The following is a 5,233-nucleotide window of genomic DNA, read 5'->3' on the forward strand; positions in this document are numbered from 1 at the left end:
ACATGTTTGAAATGTACTAACTTGATTGTTCCTCTCAGCAGGTCATCTTGTGTGTGGTTGCAACGTTACGGTCCCATTGAGTACATTTTTGGAGAAAGGGACATCTGTTGCACCACATGGCGTGAGAGGGTGCTGAGCGTGATACATTTTCTCTCTTTGGTAAGCATTTTTGTATGTTTTATACTTTTGGAATTTTGGTTTTTCATGTTGAGTATAAAATGACCTTATTCATGTTTGAAATGTACTAACTTGATTTTTCCTCTCAGCAGGTCATCTTGTGTGTGGTTGCAAAGTTACGGTCCCATTGAGTACATTTTTGAAGAAACGGACATCTGTTGCACCACAGGGCGGGAGGAGAGTGCTGAGCGTGATACATTTTCTCTCTTTGGTAAGCATTTTTGTATGTTTTATACTTTTGGAATTTTGGTTTTTCATGTTGAGTATAAAATGACCTTTTTCATGTTTGAAATGTACTAACTTGATTTTTCCCCTCAGCAGGTCATCTGGTGTGTGGTTGCAACGTTACGGTCCCATTGAGTACATTTTTGGAGAAAGGGACATCTGTTGCACCACAGGGCGGGAGGAGGGTGCTGAGCGTGATACATTTCCTCTCTTTGGTGAGCATATTTGTAAGTCTTATACTTTTGGAATTTTGGTTTTTCATGTTGAGTATAAAATGACCCTTTTCATGTTTGAAATGTACTAACTTGATTTTTCCTCTCAGCAGGTCATCTTGTGTGTGGTTGCAACGTTACGGTCCCATTGAGTACATTTTTGGAGAAAGGGACATCTGTTGCACCACAGGGCGGGAGGAGGGTGCTGAGCGTGATACATTTTCTCTCTTTTTTTAAGCATTTTTGTATGTTTTATACTTTTGGAATTTTGGTTTTTCATGTTGAGTATGAAATGACCTTTTTCATGTTTGAAATGTACTAACTTGATTTTTCCTCTCAGCAGGTCATCTTGTGTGTAGTTGCAACGTTACGGTCCCATTGAGTACATTTTTGGAGAAAGGGACATCTGTTGCACCACAGGGCGTGAGGAGGGTGCTGAGCGTGATACATTTTCTCTCTTTGGTAAGCATTTTTGTATGTTTTATACTTTTGGAATTTTGGTTTCTCATGTTGAGTATAAAATGACCTTTTTCATGTTTGAAATGTACTAACTTGATTTTTCCTCTCAGCAGGTCATCTTGTGTGTGGTTGCAACGTTACGGTCCCATTGAGTACATTTTTGGAGAAAGGGACATCTGTTGCACCACAAGGCGGGAGGAGGGTGCTGAGCGTGATACATTTCCTCTCTTTGGTAAGCATTTTTGTATGTTATATACTTTTGGAATTTTGGTTTTTCATGTTGAGTATAAAATGACCTTTTTCATGTTTGAAATGTACTAACTTGATTTTTCCTCTCAGCAGGTCATCTTGTGTGTGGTTGCAACGTTACGGTCCCATTGAGTACATTTTTGGAGAAAGGGACATCTGTTGCACCACAGGGCGGGAGGAGGGTGCTGATCGTGATACATTTTCTCTCTTTGGTAAGCATTTTTGTATGTTTTATACTTTTGGAATTTTGGTTTTTCATGTTGAGTATAAAATGACCTTTTTCATGTTTGAAATGTACTAACTTGATTTGTCCTCTCAGCAGGTCATCTTGTGTGTGGTTGCAACGTTACGGTCCCATTGAGTACATTTTTGGAGAAAGGGACATCTGCTGCACCACATGGCGTGAGAGGGTGCTGAGCGTGATACATTTTCTCTCTTTGGTAGGCATTTTTGTATGTTTTATACTTTTGGAATTTTGGTTTTTCATGTTGAGTATAAAATGACCTTTTTCATGTTTGAAATGTACTAACTTGATTTTTCCTCTCATCAGGTCATCTTGTGTGTGGTTGCAAAGTTACGGTCCCATTGAGTACATTTTTGGAGAAACGGACATCTGTTGCACCACAGGGCGGGAGGAGGGTGCTGAGCGTGATACATTTCTTGTCTTTGGTAAGCATTTTTGTATGTTTTATACTTCTCGAATTTTGGTTTTTCATGTTGAGTATAAAATGACCTTTTTCATGTTTGAAATGTACTAACTTGATTTTTCCTCGCAGCAGGTCATCTTGTGTGTGGTTGCAACGTTACGGTCCCATTAAGTACATTTTTGGAGAAAGGGACATCTGTTGCACCACAGGTCGTGAGGAGGGTGCTGAGCGTGATACACTTTCTCTCTTTGGTAAGCATTTTTGTATGTTTTATACGTTTGGAATTTTGGTTTTTCATGTTGAGTATAAAATGACCTTTTTCATGTTTGAAATGTACTAACTTGATTTTTCCTCTCAGCAGGTCATCTTGTGTGTGGTTGCAACGTTACGGTCCCATTGAGTACATTTTTAGAGAAAGGGACATCTGTTGCACCACAGGGCGTGAGGAGGGTGCTGAGCGTGATACATTTTCTCTCTTTGGTAAGCATTTTTGTATGTTTTATACTTTTGGAATTTTGGTTTTTCATGTTGAGTATAAAATGACCTTTTTCATGTTTGACATGTACTAACTTGATTTTTCCTCTCAGCAGGTCATCTTGTGTGTGGTTGCAACGTTACGGTCACAGTGAGTACATTTTTGGAGAAAGGGACATCTGTTGCACCACAGGGCGTGAGGAGGGTGCTGAGCGTGATACATTTCCTCTCTTTGGTAAGCATTTTTGTATTTTTGGAGAAAGGGACATCTGTTGCACCACAGGGCGTGAGGAGGGTGCTGAGCGTGATACATTTTCTCTCTTTGGTAAGCATTTTTGTATGTTTTATACTTTTGGAATTTTCGTTTTTCATGTTGAGTATAAAATGACCTTTTTCATGTCAGAAATGTACTAACTTGATTTTTCCTCTCAGCAGGTCATCTTGTGTGTGGTTGCAAAGTTACGGTCCCATTGAGTACATTTTTGGAGAAAGGGACATCTGTTGCACCACAGGGCGGGAGGAGGGTACTGAGCGTGATACATTTTCTCTCTTTTTTTAAGCATTTTTGTATGATTTATACTTTTGGAATTTTGGTTTTTCATGTTGAGTATAAAATGACCTTTTTCATGTTTGAAATGTACTAACTTGATTTTTCCTCTCAGCAGGTCATCTTGTGTGTGGTTGCAACGTTACAGTCCCATTGAGTACATTTTTGGAGAAAGGGACATCTGTTGCACCACAGGGCGTGAGGTGGGTGCTGAGCGTGATACATTTCTTCTCTTTGGTAAGCATTTTTACAAGTTTTATGCTTTTGGAATTTTGGTTTTTCATGTTGAGAATAAAATGAGCTTTTTCATGTTTGAAATGTACTAACTTGATTTTTCCTCTCAGCAGGTCATCTTGTGTGTGGTTGCAACGTTACGGTCCCATTGAGTACATTTTTAGAGAAAGGGACATCTGTTGCACCACAGGGCGTGAGGAGGGTGCTGAGCGTGATACATTTTCTCTCCTTGGTAAGCATTTTTGTATGTTTTATACTTTTGGAATTTTGGTTTCTCATGTTGAGTATAAAATGACCTTTTTCATGTTTGAAATGTACTAACTTGATTTTTCCTCTCAGCAGGTCATCTTGTGTGTGGTTGCAACGTTACGGTCCCATTGAGTACATTTTTGGAGAAAGGGACAGCTGTTGCACCACAGGGCGTGAGGAGGGTGCTGAGCGTGATACATTTCCTCTCTTTGGTAAGCATTTTTGTATTTTTGGAGAAAGGGACATCTGTTGCACCACAGGGCGTGAGGAGGGTGCCGGTTTTTTCATGTTGAGTATAAAATGACCTTTTTCATGTTTGAAATGTACTAACTTGATTTTTCCTCTCAGCAGGTCATCTTGTGTGTGGTTGCAACGTTACGGTCCCATTGAGTACATTTTTGGAGAAAGGGACATCTGTTGCACCACAGGAGGGTGCTGAGCGTGATACATTTTCTCTCTTTGGTAAGCATTTTTGTATGTTTTATACTTTTGGAATTTTGGTTTTTCATGTTGAGTATAAAATGACCTTTTTCATGTTTGAAATGTACTAACTTGATTTTTCCCCTCAGCAGGTCATCTTGTGTGTGGTTGCAACGTTACGGTCCCATTGAGTACATTTTTGGAGAAAGGGACATCTGTTGCACCACAGGGCGGGAGGAGGGTGCTGAGGGTGATACATTTCCTCTCTTTGGTGAGCATATTTGTAAGTTTTATACTTTTGGAATTTTGGTTTTTCATGTTGAGTATAAAATGACCTTTTTCATGTTTGAAATGTACTAACTTGATTTTTCCTCTCAGCAGGTCATGTTGTGTGTGGTTGCAACGTTACGGTCCCATTGAGTACATTTTTGGAGAAAGGGACATCTGTTGCACCACAAGGCGGGAGGAGGGTGCTGAGCGTGATACATTTCCTCTCTTTGGTAAGCATTTTTGTATGTTATATACTTTTGGAATTTTGGTTTTTCATGTTGAGTATAAAATGACCTTTTTCATGTTTGAAATGTACTAACTTGTTTTTTCCTCTCAGCAGGTCATCTTGTGTGTGGTTGCAACGTTACGGTCCCATTGAGTACATTTTTAGAGAAAGGGACATCTGTTGCACCACAGGGCGTGAGGAGGGTGCTGAGCGTGATACATTTTCTCTCTTTGGTAAGCATTTTTGTATGTTTTATACTTTTGGAATTTTGGTTTTTCATGTTGAGTATAAAATGACCTTTTTCATGTTTGACATGTACTAACTTGATTTTTCCTCTCAGCAGGTCATCTTGTGTGTGGTTGCAACGTTACGGTCACAGTGAGTACATTTTGGAGAAAGGGACATCTGTTGCACCACAGGGCGTGAGGAGGGTGCTGAGCGTGATACATTTCCTCTCTTTGGTAAGCATTTTTGTATTTTTGGAGAAAGGGACATCTGTTGCACCACAGGGCGTGAGGAGGGTGCTGAGCGTGATACATTTTCTCTCTTTGGTAAGCATTTTTGTATGTTTTATACTTTTGGAATTTTCGTTTTTCATGTTGAGTATAAAATGACCTTTTTCATGTCAGAAATGTACTAACTTGATTTTTCCTCTCAGCAGGTCATCTTGTGTGTGGTTGCAAAGTTACGGTCCCATTGAGTACATTTTTGGAGAAAGGGACATCTGTTGCACCACAGGGCGGGAGGAGGGTGCTGAGCGTGATACATTTTCTCTCTTTTTTTAAGCATTTTTGTATGATTTATACTTTTGGAATTTGGTTTTTCATGTTGAGTATAAAATGAC

This window comes from Schistocerca piceifrons, chromosome 6 (genome assembly GCF_021461385.2).
Source record: "Schistocerca piceifrons isolate TAMUIC-IGC-003096 chromosome 6, iqSchPice1.1, whole genome shotgun sequence".
In the NCBI taxonomy this organism is placed as follows: domain Eukaryota; kingdom Metazoa; phylum Arthropoda; class Insecta; order Orthoptera; family Acrididae; genus Schistocerca; species Schistocerca piceifrons.